The sequence below is a fragment of the Notamacropus eugenii genome, chromosome X (genome assembly GCF_028372415.1).
Source record: "Notamacropus eugenii isolate mMacEug1 chromosome X, mMacEug1.pri_v2, whole genome shotgun sequence".
NCBI lineage: Eukaryota > Metazoa > Chordata > Mammalia > Diprotodontia > Macropodidae > Notamacropus > Notamacropus eugenii.
In genome coordinates, this window is record NC_092879.1 from 672,311 (window position 1) to 692,830 (window position 20,520).

A 20,520-nucleotide genomic window follows, 5' to 3' on the forward strand; every position below is an offset into this window, starting at 1 on the left:
ATTACGACTTTAACCACATTAGAGGGTGAAACCTGCTCAGTGCTGTCCCCATTGCTATGAAGTGTTTTCCTGTACCAGACGACTTTTGATATGGTGGAGAGTTTAACAGATTATTTTCATGGTGACGATTCAGTCTGAATTCATATTGACCCCAAAGGAATTCTGTACTTTCTTCCTCTCACAAATTTAGGATTTCATTAAGTTTCATTCTGCCAGCTTAAGTAGAAAGGAGTTGTAAGATGGGCTAAAATTCAATAAAAACGTTGTTTAAAACGAGTTGCTGACTTGGACACAAGATGACAGACTAGAAGTACAATGTCTGTATTGACCACAAGACAGAGATTTCCATTGTAAAATATATTTCTCTCTGGCCTAAACCTTTGATTACAATGCAATATTCTGTCTGTTTGCAAGATGGTGCCAAAAAGAAGCTAAATTCTGCAATGTCCAGATATCACAAGACCATGCTTTAATGTGCTACAATATGTATTTGACTACTACATGTCACCAAAGACTGACATAATATTCAATGGCACTTGGTTGATCAAAAAATATTTACTAAATACCTACTATGGGGCACACACTGCCCTAGGTTCTAGGAGTTCAACAAGAAAAAGGAAAGAGTACCTGCCCTCAGAGAAAAGGACATCTTATTGATGGAGACCAACTCTGTATGAATAATACAGCACTCAATATGCATGGCCCTTAAAAAGAAGAAGATGACAGTTCTCACCACTCCTTTCCGGAGGGGAAAGGTCTACAGGGACAGCAGAAGGAATTTATTTTCAGACATTTTCAATGTCTTCATTCATTTTACTAAATATTTCTTTAAACATTTTTTTTCTGTAGAATGGCTTTCTATATATTTTTTGTTTAGTCACTTTTCAGCCATGTCAGACTTTCGTTATCTATTTGGGGTTTTCTGGGCAGGGATCCTGGAGTCGTTTGCCATTTCCTTCTCCAACTCATTTTACAGATAAGAACACTGAGGGGAAAAGAATTAAGTGACTTGCCCAGTGTTATATAGCTAGTAAGTGCCTGAGGCCATATTTGAACTCAGGTTTTACTGACTCTGGCCTAGAATTCTATCCACTGTGCCTGATCTCTATCTAGTAAAGCACTATAAACATATGAACTGTCTATTAATCAAGGCTGAATGGTCAGGGGTCAAAGGGCTCAGCTCTCCCTTCCAGCAGCACTGACTCATAACTTCTTTTCCATTTTTTTATCCAGGCCCCTAACCCTCTTGCATGCTAATCTCTATTACCTTCCTCATTAGTGAACTGGGAATGATCCTGGCATTCCCTCCCTTACAGGGCTTCTGTAAGGAAAGAGCTATATCCATCTCTGAGGTGTACAGAAATATGAGTTATTCTATCATTATTATTCTCTCAAGGGATCTCTGTCCTTGGAATATGAGAGAAAGGCGAGGGAAGCAGCCAAGAGGAAGCTTGTGCTAGGACCAGGAATGGAAAAAAGTGAGTACCCCAAGTACATCAAATACCAGGGAACACTAGGAATGGGGAGAGACTGAGGCCTGGGAAGGATGACTTTCCGAGTGAGGTGGGAAAGGAAGCCTGGAATCTGGACCAGCAAGACAGGGGCAAGGGCAGGTGGGAATGGGAGCAGGAGAGTTTAGAAAGGATTTCCCATACCTCTCACAGAAAGGGAGCCAGAGAGCAAGGACCAGGAGAGAAAAAGCCTTCCCCAACCAGAGGGGAGACACTGGTGCTGCCTCAAGGCCCCTGGGGACACGGAGTCTGCAGACGTTAAATAAGTGATGTCACTCTAAGTGGAGAAAGGCAGAAAAGAGATCTAGCCATTAGGAGATGATGAAGACATTTCAGAAAAGGCTCCATGGGCAGGAAAATCCTTCTTGGGAGTAATCTCTGTGGCCCAGCACCAGATACCCCACAGAGAAGGGATTGAGCAAGGACACAAGTGTATTTGTTCTTTAGAAAGATCTTGTCAACTTTCGAGAGAGAAAAGTAAAGAAAAGGAGATGTCTCTTCCCACAACCCCTTCAAATCAGACAGTTCAAAGGAGCCTTGGAATTTAGATCTAGAAAGGGTCAAAAGTTAGTCTCTCATTTCCCACCTGAGACACAGTAAATCCTCTCTATATCCTGGACAACAGGACATCCAATCTCTCCTTGGAGTCCTTCATTAATGGGGAATTCACTACATTGCAATCTAGCTCATTCTGCTTTGGAGAGTTTAGTTTTTCATTATGTTGAGACAAACCTGCATCCCTGTAATCAATCCATTCATCAATCAATGCCAGAAGTATTTACTAAGCACCTACTATGTTCGAGGTTCTTTATCTTTACCCTTGATTTTAGATCTCCATTATGAAGCCACACCAAATCTCATCCCTTTTCACTTTCATAGCCATTCAGATATGTGAGGACAACTACCACTGCCTGTCTTCTCCTTTCAGAGTGAAATGCCTCCCATTTACAGATTCATGGAATTTAGAGCTGGCAGGGTCCAATCCTCTCTGCTTAAACAAGAGGAAGCAGGCCTAAGGAGGGAGGTTCAGTAATCTGCCCAGGGTCTCACAGGCAGTAAGGACTAGAGTTGGAATTCCAACCAAGGTCCTGATTCTGCATTCAAGGATCCTTTTACAAGACCCTCCTCCTGTCATCTGTTCCACACAGAATGAGGTTTCCAGGTCCCCTGAACATCACTGTCAATGTGCTTCCTAAATGCAGATCCCAGAAGTGAACATGATATTCCAGGTGTGGTCTGATCAGGACCAAGTTTGTTTGCTTTAACTCTTGGTAGGATTATTTATCCAGCCCTGTGATTTAACTGATGTGGGGGAATTCCGTCTTGGAGAGGCATGCTGCTCATGTCAATGAGCTTGAGACACAGAGGGTTTACATGACTTGCTTATGGTCACATGACCAAGCCAGTAGGTAGGACTTAGACCCAAGTCTTCTTGACTCCCAGACGATTCTTCCATTTTCTACCCCGGGCTCCCTCACATGCTTGTAATTAATACAACCTGGAATCACCTCAGCTAAGGCAGCCAAATCCTAAATGGCCTAGGTAGGGGATAATGAGTTCTTCATTACTGAAGGATTTCAAACAGAGATTGCATGGCCTCTTGTCATGGATATTATAGAGGATTCATTGTGTTCAGGTTGGAAATGAGAGGTAATTTCCAGGTCTAAGATTCAAGGGTCCTATCAATTGTCTGCTTTGGCACTCTGGAATTGGGAGGGATATCTCCATTTCTTTACTCTTCTCTCCTAGAAAATTGGCAACCTCTCTTTCAAGAGCAAATACGCTGGTGGCCATGTTCAATCCCTTCTCCACAGGGGACCTGTTTCTGGGCCCCAGAGACTGTTCCCAAGAGGGCTTAGTGCTACCCATGGAGCCCTTTCTGAAATAGCTTCATGATCTCCTAATTGCCACACCTCTTTTCTGCCTTTCTCCACTAAAAGAACAACATTTGTTTAATATCTGAAGGCTCAATGTCCCCAGAAGCCATGAGGCAGCAACAATGTCTCCCCTCTGTTTGGGGCAGGCTTTTGCTCCATGTCCTTGCTATCTGGCTCCCTTCCCTTGTGTGGTATGTGAAATCCCTTCTCACCTCTCCTGCTCCCATATCCACCTGCCCCTGCTCCTCTCTTGCTGGCCCATTCTCCAGGCTTCCTTTCCCACCTCTCTAAGAAAACCATCCTTCAGTCTCCCCTCCTGCATAATGCTCCCTGGTGCTTGCAGTACTTGGGGTACTCACTTTTCAGGCATTCCTGGTCCTCACACAGACTTCCTCTTACTTGTCTCCCTTTTCTTTCTCTCCTGTTCCCAGAACAGAGATCCCATGAGACAAAAATAATGATAAAACAAGTCATATTTATATACAACTCAGCAATGGACAAAGTGTTATGCACACAAAAGCTCTGATAGGTACAAAAATGTCAGGAACATTCCCATTTTAGAGATGAGGAAACTGAAGTGGAAAGAGTTTAGTAGGCAAGACAGGCAGGGGTCTGGTTGAGGAAATAGCAAAGAAGACACCAGTCAGAGATCCTGGAAGCAAGGACCCCCATCAGAGAGGAGACTTCTGGCCCCCTCCAATTTACTCTAAGAGCATTGACCAATAGACGGTTTGTATGTCTGTCATGCTTTACTGTACACAGATCACGGCTGTTGGGGGCTCAGAGGATAGAACTCTGGGCCCAGAGTCAGCAAGACCTGAGTTCAAATCCAGCCTCAGGTAATGACTAGCTATGTGACCTGGACAAGTAACTTAACCTTGCTTCCTCAGTTTCCTTATCTGTAAAATGGGCTGGAGAAGGAAATGATACAGAATTGAATATGTCTCGGCCGTGAGGTCATGGAAAGTCTGAAAGACCTGAAAAACTAAGTTCTGTTTTGTAATTTCTTGATGTCTCATAAAGTTATTAGCTTCCATTTGCTCCATTCTAATTTTTCAGGAATCATTTTCTTCAGTGAGCTTTTGCACCTCTTTTTCCACTTGATCAATTCTGATTTTTGTTCTTGGAATGATATTTATGATATTGTTTTATTTTTGCTTTCAAACATGTAGCATTTGAGGATATACATTATACAGTAGTATTGCTTTTTATTTTTGTTTTTAATTGATCGATTTATTTTTAATTTTCAACAGTCACTTCCATAAGATTTTATGTTCCAGATTTTCTCCCCATTTCTTCCCTCTGCCCATTCCAAGACATCATGCCTTCTGATTACCACTTCCCCAAATCTAACCTCCCTTCTATCAAATCCCTCGCTTCTCACACCCCCTTCCTCTCTGTTTTATTGTAGGGCAAGATAGATTTCTGTACCACACTGCTTATATATCTTATTTTCCAGTTGCATGTAAAAACAATTTCTAACATTTGTTTTTAAAACTTTGAGTTCCAATTTCTCTCCTGTCGTCCCTCCCCACCCATCACCACTAATAAGGCAAGCATTTTGATATATGTTATACATGTATATTTATGCAAAACACTTTCATGTCATACTATGAAAGACTATTCCCCTCCATTCTATCCTGCCCCCATTTATTCTGTGCTCTCTTTTGACCCTACTCCTCCTCAGAAGTATTAACTTCTTATTCCTTCCATTTGCGTTCCCATCTATCATCCCCCACACTTCACTTATTTCTTTATCCCCTACTTTCCTGTAGTGTAAGACAGACTTTCATACCAAATTGAGTGTGCACGTTATTCCCTCCTTAAGTCAAATATAGTGAAAGTAAGGTTCACTCTTTCCTTTTCACCCTCTCCTATTTCCCTCCATTGAAAAAAACTTTTTCTTTCCTCTTTTTTCAGAGAGATAATTTGCCCCATTCTATTTCTCCCTTTCCCCTCCCAATATGTTCCTCTCTCATCCTTTAATGCTATTCTTTTAAATATTATCCCTTCCTATTCAACTCACCCTGCCCACTGTCTGTCTAATCCCTCCAACTACCCTAATACTGAGAAGAGTCTCAAGAGTCACAAATATTGTCTTTCCATGTAGGAATGTAAATAGTTCAACTTTAGTAAGTCCCTTATAATTTCTCTTTGCTGTTTACCTTTTCATGCTTCTCTTGATTCTTGTGTTTGAAAGTCAAATTTTCTTTTCAGCTCTGGTCTTTTCATCAAGAATGCTTGAAAGTCCTTTATTTTATTGCAAGACCATTTTTTCCCCCGAAGTATTATACTCAGTTTTGCTGGGTAGGTGATTCTTGGTTTTAGTCCTAGTTCCTTTGACTTCTGGAGTACAATATTCCATGCCCTTGTGTTGTCCTGATTGTATTTCCACAGTACTTGAATCGTTTCTTTCTAGTTGCTTGCAATATTTTCTCTTTGACCTAGGAACTCTGGAATTTGGCCACAATGTTCCTAGGAATTTCTCTTTTTGGATCTCTTTCAGGAGGTGATCTGTGGATTCTTTCAATATTTGTTTTTCCCCCTGGTTCTAGAATATCAGGGCAGTTTTCCTTGATAATTTCATGGAAGATGATGTCTAGGCTCTTTTTTGATCATGGCTTTCAGGTAGGCCCATAATTTTTAAATTGTCTCTCCTGGATCTATTTTCCAGGTCAGTTGTTTTTCCAATAAGATATTTCACATTATCTTCCATTTTTTCATTCTTTTGCTTTTTTTTTGTGATTTCTTGGTTTCTCATGAAGCCTCCATCTGTTCCATTCTAATTTTGAAAGAACTATTTTCTTCAGTGAGTTTTTGAACCTCCTTTTCCACTTTGCTAATTCTGCTTTTTAAAGCATTCTTCTCCTCATTGGCTTTTTGAACCTCTTTTGCCAATTGAGTTAGTCTATTTTTCAAGGTGTTATTTTCTTCAGCATATTTTTGGGTCTCCTTTAGCAAGGTGTTGACCCGCTTTTCATGCTTTTCTTGCATCTCTCTCATTTCTCTTCCCATTTTTTCTCCACCTCTCTTACTTGAATTTCAAAATCCTTTTTGAGCTCTTCCATGGCCTGAGACCATGGAGCATTTATTTTGGATGTTTGGGATACAGAAGCCTTGACTTTTATGTCTTTCCCTGATGGTAAGCATTGTTCTTCCTCATCTGAAAGGATGGAAGAAGATATCTGTTCACCAAGAAAGTAACCTTGTATAGTCTTATTTTTTCCCTTTTGGGGGCATTTTCCCAACCAGTTACTTGCTTTTGGGTCCTTTGTCAAGAGTAGGGTATACTCTGGGAATCTGTAAGATCTCAGTTCCTCCAAGGTGGCACAATCAAGCGTGTACAAAGATCTGGAAGCAGGAGTTTTGTGTCCAGAATCTTAGCAGTTTCCTCTCCACAGCCACCTGGCCTCCAGTTCTGCCAAGTCAGTGCTGGGGGCTGATTTTCAGATAAGCTGGATGGGCAGGGCTGCCATTCAGTGTGAGATAAAAACCAGCTCCCTCAGGGCCTCTACACAGGGCTGAGGTAATATTCAGCTCCTCAGTGCCCCGAAGGGTTTTTATGATCCATCAATGGATGGGGGCTGCTGTAGGGGCTGCCCTGAGAACTGCTGTGGCCTGCCTGATGTGGCCTCTGCTGGCCACTGCCTGAGGCTGGAGCTATGGGAAGGCCCTTCTCCTTTCCCGCTGCGGCTGTGACTGGAGATTCCACCCCCGAGGTATCCTCCTCCCAGAGTTGCTCTGTGCGGCAGCCAAGGCTCAGCTTGGCTGGGCTCCATGCTGTGCTCCATGTCTGGTGCAACTGATGCTTCCCATGGGCCTTTCAGGTCATCCTGGGCTGGAAATCTCCTCCACTCTATTGTTCTCCACTTCTGCTGCTCCAAAATTTGTTGAGAGTCCCTCTGTACAGGTATTTTGTGGGCTGTGTGGGGAGACCCTGTGTATGTGTGTCTTTCTACTTGGCCATCTTGCCTCTGCCCCCCCCCCCCCAACCAATTTTCTTAAAGGAAGAAAGTTATGGAATAAAAATCAATTTCATTACAAACATGCTTTATTATAAACAACTTCTTGATATGCAGTATTTGGGAATCAATTATCTAAAGAGTCCTCCCAAGTCTTTTATTATAATTGGAGTAAAATCAACCTCTTATAAGCAAATTTACGTATGTAACTATTAAAACCAGGAGTGGAAAGCTTCTACATGCAAATACATTTATATGTACATGTTTAGATCCTCAGTAGCTTCTGATCCTCCTACAGGAATTGAAATCAGAGTGGAAATTTTTGAAAGAGTAACAAAATCAGATAATCCTGTATGTCAAAAATAAATAATAGCATCATAGGATTCTTGGTTTCTTGCTCCTTGTATTTGCGCCCTGCATATTTAATTTGCTTGTCAGATTTGTGTCTCCCAAACTGCAGGTCAATTCACCACAGTTGGCAGAAAACAATGGATACCGGCCCATACTCATCCATCATCCCCTGCCTGTGACATATGCTCAGAGGATCAACCCCCTCCTAAGAGTTCCCCACCAAGGAAGGGACAGCACTATGCCCCTTTTCAAACTGAAGAAGCTACAGAAGTCAAGAACTTTGTCCCTTTTGCCAAATGAATTTAGACTTCTTCTCTTTGAGGGGGGAGTCATGAATCCTAATAAAGATACCCCCAGCTCCAATATTCTCACTTCCTTATGGGTCCCACTGAGCATCAGGCACGTACTGATTTAGCCACATGATTGGGCTTTAACCACACCACATACCTTCAGACTCAATGTATCCTACTGCCACTAGATCCCATTCACATATTTGAACATGTTGTGTTCTTGTAAACAATCACAATCACATCATCCATTTAGTCCAAGACAGGACCATAATACATAACTATCCATCTTGAGCAGATAGGGCCACAATAGCTGGTATCACCCTCTGATGTATGACCACTTAACCATGGAAGGGACCCCTCCCCATTACCTAATCCCTTAACAAATCCCTCCTGACTTTTAATATTCACAATTTTTGTTGTGTAATCACCATCATTACACTATAAATTTGCCTGTATTGTCTTATTAAGTTTCTCGTTCCTCTTGGAACCTAGCCTGCCTCTGAGGGACATCAGTCTTCAATAAATGCCTGTACTTGTATTAGAGATGGTCTAACTCTGAATTCTTTGAGATGGTGCTGCCACAACACACTATAAAACCACAACAAATCCAGGAGAGGTAATTTAAAAATTATTGGACTGCCTGAAAGTCATAATCACAAAAAGAGACTAGACATCATCTTTCAAGAAATTATGAAGGAAAACTGCCCTGCTATTCTAGAAACAGAAGGTAAAATAGAAACTGAAAGAATTCACCAATTACCTCCTGAGATTCCAAAGTGGCAACTTCCAGGAATATCATAGCCAAATTCCAGAGTTCCAAGGTCAAAGAGAAAATATTGTAAGCCACCTGAAGGAAAAAATTCAAGTACCATGGAGTCAAGTCACAATAACACAAGATTTTAGCAACTTCTACATCAAACGATTGGAGGGCTTGGCATATGATATTCCAAAGGGCAAAGGAGCTAGAATTACAACCAAGAATCACCTACCCAGCAAAACTGAGTATAATTCGGGGGGGGGGGGGGAATGAATATTCAATGAGATAGATAACTTTCAAGTGTTCTTGTTGAAAAGACCGTAACTGGATTCAAAATTTGACTTTAAAATACAAGATTCAAGAGTAGCATGAAGAGGTAAGGAGGAAAGGGAAATCATAAGAGACTTAAATTTAAACTATATTTCTACATAGGAAGGTGATATTTGTAATTCTTCCCATGTGTAAATATATTTTAAAGTCAAATTTTGGCTCAGGGCAAAACATTACTAGAAACATGAAAAAAATTTCCATATGTTGGTACCATAATTAGAATCACACAAGACCTAAAAGACTGCAGGCCTTACAACACTATGTATTGAAGAACTGGGTTTCTGATTGAAATATCATACCCAACAAAGCTAAGCATAATTCTGAACAAAAAAAGGTTCATTTAATGAATTATCAGACTTTAAGGACTTTGTTAAAAAATGAACTAAATTAAAGATTTTCCATACAAGAGCCAAGAGAAATATAAGATACATATCAATGACCAGTTACAAGAGCTTCAATAAAGATAGACTGTTTACCTTTTATGTATGTAAAATGTGAAACATGTCTAGGATTGCTACTAATAACTAGATAAATTATAAGAAAGATTGGGGTAGACATGAGTATGATATGACTTCCAAAAGTAAAATTGTTTAAGAACAGCTAAAAGAGTAATTATCTTATACAAATGAGGTGTCAGAGAAGGAACCTATACAGAAGAATTAGATGGGGGGAGGGACGGGCAGATGCCTTTTGTTCTGGAAACCTGCTTTGGTTGGTAATGGGTTCAACAGGGGAAAATACATATACATCTAGAAAAATATAAACGTTTTCTAAATTTAGCAAGAAATAAAACTCTCAGGAGATAAGAAGGTGGAAAGGATAAAGGAGGGATCTTCAGAGATGAGAATGAGGGTATAAGTTAAAAGGGGGATATAGAAGGGTGCTTAGATCAACAGGAATGGGACAATAAGGGAGAGATTCTTGGGAGGATAGGGGAGAGATCTTTGTGGGGGGTGTGGAAATAGGTCAAAGGGGTGTGCAAAAGGGTGTTTTGACTTATTGGAAGGGGAGAACAGGGGAGGGATTTTTGTGGGGGGATAGGTTAAGTAATAGGAGGGCAAGATAGGGTAGAGGAGTTAGGAGAAATAGGGAAAAAGAGATATGCAGAAACATAACAAATATTAGGAGTAGAATTTCTTTGGGAAAGTTTATGTTTGCATATGTATCTCTGTATGTATATGTATACATGTATAAATGCATGTATACGTCTAAATATGAATATATCCACACTTAGTTGTAGCCCGGAGGAGAAATGGGAGAAAAGGGGAAAAAAGAACAAGGTAAAAATTGTACAGCAGAGAACAAAAGAAAACCTACAAGGAAACAAAGAAAAGATGGCAAATTTTCAACATAATGTGCAATATCTAATATATAGGCTTTCTTGAAATGAAAAGTTATTACTATATATTCTGAATCTTCTCCTGTGATCTACTGTGCGCATGACATGTTCTTTTTTCTCTTCTTATTTTATGTTTAAGTTTATAATGTTTTTCTTTTATTATGTATGTAGATTATATATTTGTCTAAAAGAAAGAAAATTTAAAAACATTTTTAAAAAATAATTAATTTTATTACTTGTGTTATTTTATTCTAATCATATCTAAAATCAGATATGCGATTACATTTGATTTCATAACGATAATAATTATAATACTTTTATATAGTACTTGCCATATACCAGTCCCTGCGTTAAGCACTTCACAATCACCATATCACTTGATCCTTACAACAATACCGGGATTCTTTTCTTTAAGCATCTGGATTTTGAGCAAACATACACAATATAACTTGCTTAAGATCACACAGTTAATAAATTTTCTGAGACCATAGTATATCTCAAATTTCTCTGCATTTTTCCATCACTTTTTTCATCACCTTTATTTAGGAAGCTGATCTGAGATGAGAGGGGCTAACAGGGTCAGAGGGGAACATTCTCTGAACTGTGGATCCCTGATCTAAACAATATTTTCTCTTTTAATTATTAAAAAGGGTTAACAAGTAGCAGTTATAAAATACAATGAGAAGGCTTACATATGTGTGTATGTATATATACACACACATATATGTATAATATTTTCTTCATGGATTACTTTGAAACTAGATGTCATCAGTACACTAAAACGATGGGTGGATTGAACTTCAGGAAAATAAGTCATTTAATTTCTGTTCATTCCAAAACTTTAGTAAAATTCAATTCTTATTTTTCTTTAAAACACATTCTACAAAGAGGTACTCCAAAATTCACTAAAATATTTCAGCATATCTTAAGCTTCTGCTAAGTGAAAATGATTACTTTGCAAACTCCTTATTGATTATTCTCCATCTACTTAATCTCCAGCCCCCCCTAAATCTACTAAGAGGTATATCTTTTGCTGAAAGTTCAAAGGGCTCTTTAGTCTTGCCTACTGGGACACCTGCTTCAGTTATGAAACTTCATTAATCTTCACAGCACTCAGAATTCTTTGCCTGCAGCTTTTTAGCAGTTTTCTGGCTGGATGCACTTTCTGAAGATAGATACATACATTTAATATTTCCTTCACCAATTTTAACCTTCATTCTTTCAAAGTTTTGAGTTCCAAATTCTCTCCTTCCTTCCTCTCCCCTCTTATTGAGAAGATAAGGAATTTGATATGTTATACTTATGTAAAACATATTTCAATGTGTTGTAATGCTGTGTTCTAAAATAAAAACAGATCAAACAAAAATCTCAAGAAAAATTAAAATGTAAAGAGAGGTGCTTCAGTAGGCATTCAGACTCTATCAGTTCGTTTTCTGGAGATGGATAGAATTTTTCATCATAAGTACTTCAGAATTTTCTAGGATCTTCCATCACTGAAGATAGATAAGTCGTTTAATGTTGATCATCATGCATTGTTTCCATTAATGTGAACAATGTTGTGTTTATTTCACTTTGCATCAGTTCATTTAATGTTGTACGTACGAGACCTTTTGCTTTTGTTTTTTATCTCTCGAATACAGATCTAGTTGTATATATAATATATAAATATAGTTTGGTTAAATTTTAACAATGTTGATTTCAAAGAGACAAAAGTAAGAAATTTAAATAGTTGATTTTAAATAGGCCTACAATATCACCCTGCTGAATTATTCAACATATCAATATTCTGATATCTTAATTTGTATTTTAAAAGTGGATTGTTCCCAAACTCTATAATTTTATATTATTTTCATAGCTATCAGAATTGTATATAATTTGTACATATTAATTTTGCTTCCTATATATCAACATGATCTCAATACTCAGAAGTCTAAATAATCCAATACTCCACAATTATACTCAAAAATAACAAGAGGGCAACTTCTATATTGAAGTTTCTTATAAATAGTGAGAAAAATTTTCCTTTCAAAGGTAATTCACAACTTGCAATTTGCAATTCCTGGTTGGAGATCAAAAATTCATCTTAGTATTTGAGAACTAACATTGCGTTCATTTAACATCACTGAGGAATGAACATTCCAAAAACTTAAGCTTTCTCTTTTAAACTTTCTCTGCGTATGTGTGTGTGTGTTGGGTCAGAGAGCAAGAAAATTATTTTTGGTTTCTAAAGTACACTAAATATTTCCTTGCTTTATGAAACAATATAGACTGAATAAAATTAAACATTTCTTGTGGACACGGTGTCTTCATTATGAGGATCAGTTCATGAACTATGAACAGTGATGCCCTGCTAAACTACTGAGATATACACCCATCAGATTGGCTAACATGACAAAACAGGAAGATAATGAATGTTGGAGAAGATGTGGGAGAGATGGAACACTAAATCATTGTTGGTGGAGCTGTGAGTGGATCCAACCATTCTGGAGAGTGATTTGGAACTATGCCCAAAGGGCTACAAGAATGTGCATGCCCTTTGGCCCAGCAATATCACTTCTAGGGTTGTATCCCAAAGAGATCATAAGAATGGGAAAAGGTCCCACCTGTACAAAAATACTTGTAGCAGCTCTTTTGGTGGTGGTCAAGAACTGGAAATCGAGGGGATACACATCACTTGGGGAATGACTGAACAAGTTGTGATATAGCAAATGTAATGGAATACTATTGTGCTACAAGAAATGATGAACAAGAGGATTTCAGAGAGACCTGGAAAGACTTAAATGAACTGATGCCGAGTGAAAGGAGCAGAACCAGGAGAACTTTGTATACAGCAATGACCACAGTCTGTGAGGAATTTTTCTGGTAGACTTAGACCTTCACAGCAATGCAAAGACCAAAAACATTCCCAATGGACTCGAGGCAAAATGCCATCCACACCCACAAAAAAAACTATGGATTTGGAATGCAGAGTGAAGCAGTCTGTTTTCTCTTGTACTATGTTTTGTTTTGTTTTATGGTTTCTCCCGTTCATTTTAATTCCTCTATGCATCATGAATAATTTGAAAATGCATTTAATAAGAATGTATGTATAGAACCCATATAAGACTGCATGCCGTCTCAGGGAGGGAGATGGGAGGAAGGGGAAGAATATTAAAGATTTGTGGAAGTGACTGTTGAAAACTGAAAACAAATCAATTAATTAAAATTTTTAAAAAATCCATACTTTATTAAAAATGTAAAAAATAAAATGTTGAGGTACATAGAGATATTCACTCATACCACAAGTGATCTCAGACTTGTGTAAATTTATCTTTTTTCTGGTTTTGTTGCCATTGTTGTTTTCAAATCATTCTTTTGCCCCCTTTCCTGATGTCATTCAAATTGCTTTGTGAATTTCTGTCAATATGTGTCCGTATTTTCCACCTATGTACTTCCTCTCAACAGGTGCAACTATTCTCATGCTTCTTTCTACCTTAGATGTACGAAGTGCTCTCCATTTCAGTAGGCAACATAAAATAGCATTTTGGCATTTGCCTCAGATTCAAAGTCTCCTTGATACTTAGGCCTCATGTTTGTTTTCCAGTTTCCTTTGTCATGACACTTTGGTTCCTATAAATCTGCATCTCTCTTGGTATCCATGTTCTTTTAATTTTTCTCTCCCTTCCATCTTCACTATTTTCTGGTCCTCAAATAGTTATATGTCACCTGACCTTAATTTGCCTTTCTAGTTCCTAACCTTCTGCTTACCTCTGGCATTTCATATATTTGATTATATTAATTGATTTTAATTTCTTTAAATTTAATTTCTGCTTATCTTTCTGGTTTATGTATCTTGGTTCTAGCCTCACATGTTATCTGTACATTCTTCTAGACTCCAGAGTAGTTGACAAACTTTAAGACAGCTTAGTTGCAAACTATCAATACTGCTAATTCCCTCTTCCAGCATATGACTAGTTCCCCTGATCATATCTTACTTCTATACTCTCTGCACATGTCACTCCACAGTTCCATGGCTGATAGCGTTTGCCTCTAAAAAGTCTCTACTCACTGCTATTAGAATATTGTACATCGTAGGTGTCAAATAGATCTTGTGGGCTTTTTGAGTCTGGCTGCAACCAGATTAAAATGTAATTTGGAAATGTTTAACAAAACAAATTAAAATACAATGCAATATAAATAATATTAACTTGTGATTTTCTAAATCAAGGCATGACCCATTCCTATTTAAGTTTTGACACCATTGCTATACATTATGGTTTCCTAAAAAGCAAAAGGTAATAGAGACTGCTAGATAATAACAGCTACTAATCAGTAGGATTATTGCACACAGTTCTTAGTCAATAGGCTCCATAAGAGGTACTGAAGTTGGCTCTACACTTCAACAATGAAATTTATACATGGGCTTTGTATTCTGTATACATGGGCTCTCATTCTTAAAAAGTCTTAATCCTATGTTCTAAATGACTGAGGTTCCTGAAAGCCTGATCCAGTCACATAAGGTCTTACCGTACAGTTTATCTTTTCAGCAAAAAAGTTTTACTTTTAATCATATTTTTCAAAGTGTGCTAAAAGTAGAATTTTTAATATTTATAAATATAATATTTATATTTATAATTTGTTTATATTTATATCATATATTTGTATATTATACATATATTTATTTCATATTTATTATATAAATATAATATTTAATAAACTTCTTAAATGGATACTTACTACAAGTAAAGATTTGTGGTAAAAGTTATGGGCACTATTTTTAGGGCTGTTGGGAGAGAGGGGGATAATGAGGAAAAACTAGTTTAAATGACATTACAACATCATTAGGAATATCAGTAGATCTTCAGGAATACTTTTAAAGTGAAAGTGAATATATATATATACACATATATGTATAGATAGATAGATAGATATAGATATACTCAGTATCTAGTATTATACAAAAAAGCAGAGAAAGCACAATTTTAAAATGACTCACAATCTAGTAGCTTGTTATGATAAAGGAGTATCTAGGATATAAGTAGGAAACCTTGAAATAAAATATGGTCCTCTAATCTTGTCTTCTACATAACCAATGCCATCCTAGGCCTACTTAAAAATAATGCTACAATGACCTGAAAACTTTGAGTATGGCTTTAAATAATTTAAGCTTTGACACTCTGGAATTGAAGTAGTTAATAAGTAATAAGTTTTGAATTTTTAAGCTGTCAGAGAAATTGAAATGTGCATAGTTCTTATAAAACAGATTAATATTTTACTAGCTCAGTGCTAACAGTGTCAATTACCTTTGTTTACAATGTTTAGTTTGGAATTTAGTTTAGATAGTCTTTGTTTTTATGTTTAATTTAGAATTTCAGACACATGAAAAACAAGTACATAACCTTCATACTCCAGTTTTGGAGGTTTTCAGTGAAATTTAAAAACACAAGTATCTGCTTTCTTACTTTCAAGCTGCAAAATTAAATATTCACAAACACCTGAAAATTGAATTCAGTTGTTAAAACTTTTGACTATGCCTAAAGTGTGATTTTTCCATTTGGTGTGGATAATGGTACAATGGCAATTCACAATTCTTTAAAAACAAACAAACATACAAACAAAAAACCTAGTCACTCTGCTACTGAATGTTCTCTTTTATCCATCATGTCTTGATTTGCAGTAATTAGGTTCTACTGGGGCAGAAGCCATGACTACATTCTCGCTCTGGAATGTGACATTAGTGCTGGAAGGAGGAGGCTTGTACAAGAGGATTGCAAGGGTATTGAAGAGAATACTTAATGCTTTACAACCAACTCTTGTTCCTACTAACGTGAAGATCATTCTGGTGTTGTCATATGTCCAGCAAGCTCCTCTAATTCTGCATTGCTTAATGTCCCAAAGAGTATAAGAACTGTCTATTGTGAAGCCCAATACAATTGGTCCAGGAATTGTCCCCAATAATCAGACCAAAACAAATTGTACACCAAGGGCTAGAGAGTGTTGATGGTTATTTACACACTGAAGAATAGTTATTGTAAATGGAGCACCAGCCATAAAGGTAAAAATAATAAAGCCAAGAAACAGAGGCGAATTTGTACAGCAAGTTTTACGTTTCCCAGCTTTGACTTCAAAGCTCAAACTTTCTGCAGAAGACATCATTTGTTTTGTACTTCCATTACGGGAACATGTCTTTCACTGGTTGTTGGGTGCCGAATTTTTGCAGCCAGCATTGCAGGGAGAAAAGTACTGGACACCATCTCTTCCACAAACGGAATAGTAAAATGAACCTAAGCAAGTTGAAATTAACTTTACCAGGGGCTGTCAAACTTCCCAGCTCTCCTGTCCCATTATAGGCTTCAAAGACACCAGCCAATGGCTTCTTTTCACATTTAGCAAAAATAAATATGAAACTTAATACAAGGGACAGTACTGAAATCAACAGAGAAAACTTCATAATGTTTTTGCAAGCCATTTTGAATTTGGACACAATGACACCACCCAAAACTTGCCCCAGTGCTGCTCTTGGAATTAAAAGAACTCCTCCAAGTGTAGCTACAAAGAGGACAACCCAAATATTGATTTTCTATAAATTAAGACAAAAATGTAGCAAAACCAGTAATAATTAAAGCTTCTGTAGCAATAGACAGAACTAAACACACAAATACAGGATTTCTCAGCAAAATCTGAAGAGCAGCTGGAAAATCTTTAATGCCTTTCCCAAAGTTCTTGTCTGTAGTCTTTGTGCCACTTTCATTCTGATGGGCCTGAGAAATTTCTCCAGCCTGTGTTTCTGCTGTGCCTCACAAATGCTTTGGAAAGTAATGAAAAGGCATAATGAAAGACTACTCCAGGAACCAGGACAAAATAAATCCAACCCACCATGCACCCTGCCAGTGGGGATCATCTTCAGTGATAAAAGTTCTTTTCTCCATATCAGCATCTACATAGATTTTAACAGCAGGGCCTAGGACTGACATAGAAAATCCATTTCCTATATAGAGAGATGACTTATGCATAGGAACACTGTCATCAATAAAGGCTGTTCCCAGTATAAAAAAGGATTCCTCTTCCCAATTATAGCTGCCCCAAGATGAACACATAAAGGGAACTAGAAGGCTTGGAGGTGGCAACCTTGCAACTGCAAACGTTTCCTGTTGTTGGGCAAGTATCTTCAAATTTGGATCCAAAATGATATTCTCCACTGGCAAAGAAAATACAAGAGATCCTAGTCCAATCATAAAGGATGCAAAAGCAAGCCATCTTGGTTTATGCCCTCTTTCTCCAAAGAATGATACAAATAATGACAACAAACAGAATGAAATGTCATAGCTTGATGATACCAGGCCAGTCAAGGAACTCTTCAGTTCATACCATTTCTCAATAGTAGATATACTAATATTTGCTGGGTCCTTTACTACAATACCTTGGGTGAGGAGGACAAGAAGGCAGTAGTGAAACAGAAAAGCAGTCGGGAATGAAGTGTCCCCAGCCACAGGGACCCTCCTCCAGCTTCTGGGGCTGCTCTGGTGGTGCCTAGAGACGCAGCAGTTCTTCTACAGGACCCAAGAGGGAAGCCTCAACTTCAACTGGAGACATCAGCAAATGATGGCAAGTTGCAGGGCTCAATGGGACGAAAGCTAGGTTGTCTATGCCTCGTGCTTCCTCCGCGGTAAGATGATCTCTCCAGGCTCGCTCAGGGAGTCTTCAAAGTATTGAAAAGTCTGATCTTCCCAGGTTTTTAAGAACCCATCCTGCTTATAGCACAATAACATTTCTTATGGCACAATAACATTGCATCACAATCATACAGCACAACTTGTTCAGCCATCCTCCAACCAATGAGCATCCCCTCAATTTTCAATTCTTTGTACAGGCCATTTGACAAATATTATCTCATTTGATTCTCACAACTCCCCTGCCAGGTAGGTGCTATTATCATCTCCATTTCACAATTGAGGAAACTGAGGCAGCCAGAGTTAAATGACTTGCCCAGGCTCATAGAGCTACTACATGTCCGAGGCTGGATTTGAACTCAAGTCTTCCTGACTTCAAGAAGAAGACTACAGTCTTCTCTCTACTGTACTACCCAGCTGCCAGGGCTGTTCTCATTGGGCCAGGCTGCCTCCCCATGTATAAGGCAGAAGAAGGCAGCAAAGGTCAGGGGCTAGGAATCAAGATAAGAAGAACACTCACATCCCTGTAGCACTGGAAGGTTTACAAATATAAACAAAAAATTTGTAAAGTAGAAGATACAAGTATTATTGTCCCCATTTTATACATGAGGAGATGGAGTCATGTATACTTTTAAAGTCTACAAAGAGCTCTAGCTACCTTGTCTTATTGGGGCCTCATGGAAACCCATTAAGGTAAACGCTCCTGTATTATTAACTCCATCTTACAAGCAAGGAAACTGCAGCCCAGAAAGGCCAAGACCTCAACCCGGGAGAAATAGGATGGTGATAACTAATGGAAGATGCAAAGGTTATTCCCTGACTTTTATTTCATTTTCTTTGCCCAGGAACATGGCCTTTGGTCAGGGAAACAGGCCAAAAATGGTCCCTAAGGGGCAGCAAAGAAAGCCAAGTGAGGAGGTGGGAAAAGAGTGCCCGAGAGTTCTTGATGAAGTCAGGTCACTTGGCCCAAGTAAACTCCATAATATAGTTAGGAAGAGCACTGCCAGATGTGAGCTGCTGTCAGAGGAGAGGAGAGGGATGGCATGGGGTGGGGTAGGGGAGATGGCAGGAAAAGAAGAAGAGTTGTGAGGCTGAGGCAGCAGAGACCCGCAAGGGCCAGTTACTCCACGGGACATTCTTCGCCCTTGTGTACTGAAAGAACTGGCAGATGTGATGACTGAACAGCCAAGTGTCAGTGATGTTGAAAAGCTCCTGGAGAAAAGGAGAGGTACCCCAGGACTGGAGAAAGCCACAGGTCCTCCTGATTTTCCAAAAAGGAGAGAGAATAGCATCTGCAAACTCCAAGTCACTGAGCATGGCTTTGACTGACCACAAAATTCTAGGACACATGATGAAGGGGGTGGCTGTGTAAAGACATTGGTCTGAGCCAAACGTGCACAGGAATGCTCATAAGGGGCCCATGTGGGACACTGACAGCTGGTATTGAGAAGGTGGAACTGCTCAAAGTGTCCTCAGCATCCCTGTAGCAACCCTCTCATTTTACATTTGTGGGAATCGAGGCCCAGGCAGGGGAGGTGATTCACCCAGTGTCACACTGGTACCAGAACCCAGATTCAAACTCAGGTCCTGTTACTCCCAGGTCAGCACTCTCTTACCCTCAGGGTCATCCTCAATTCTTCCTCCTTCCCCACAAGCACCTATTTAGTGTCTCCAACGTACTAGGTATTGAGATGGCATTTGAGATGCAAAGATAAAAATGAAATCATCCCTGCAGTCAAGAAGTTGACTTTTTATTAGGGGAGACAACATACACACAGATAAGTAAATGCAAATTCTTTATGAAGGAAACCTAAAACGACTTTTGGAAAGAAAAGTATTGGCAATGAGGTAGACTAGGTTGAACTTAGCATGTGAGGCAGTACTTGAGCTGTGCACTCAAGGAACTAAGGACTCTACAGTGTCAAAGAGACTGAATTTATCTTTGCTATGGCAACAGTTTAAGCCAAGGACCGGTAGAGGAGGATGGAACATTATACACAGACAATGACAAAAAAACAAAACCCCTTTGACTGCAATGTAGAGTGCGTGGAGGAGACTGACATGTAATAAAACTGGAAAAGTAGACTACTGCCAGATTGTGAAGGACTTTAAATGCCAAATACAGAGGGGAGAGACCATGGAGATACAATCAAGAATGTTTGGCAACTGGTTAGATATAAAGGGTAAGGACCAGAGAAGCATAAACCAGAGACTGTACATCTAAGCTACTTAATAGAAGTAGGGAACTTAGTAAGAGAAGTAAATTTAGGGAGAGCTGTTCAGAGAAAGATGAGTTCTTTAATGGACATGTGGACTTTGACATGCCTATATGGCATTCATTTAGAAATGTCTAATTTGCAGTTGGTGATGTGGAAGGGGATTTCAGGGGGGAAAATTTAGATCTGGATGTATAGATCTAGTAGTCATTTGCAAAGACACCAGAATTAAATCACT

General features: G+C 38.7%; 1 pseudogene; it reads right to left on the reverse strand.

Annotated features, from left to right (window-relative positions):
- Window positions 1-16,048: 16,048 nt before the first annotated feature.
- Window positions 16,049-18,221, reverse strand: LOC140515776 (solute carrier organic anion transporter family member 4C1 pseudogene; annotated as a pseudogene).
- Between the last annotated feature and the right edge of the window lie 2,299 nt (window positions 18,222-20,520).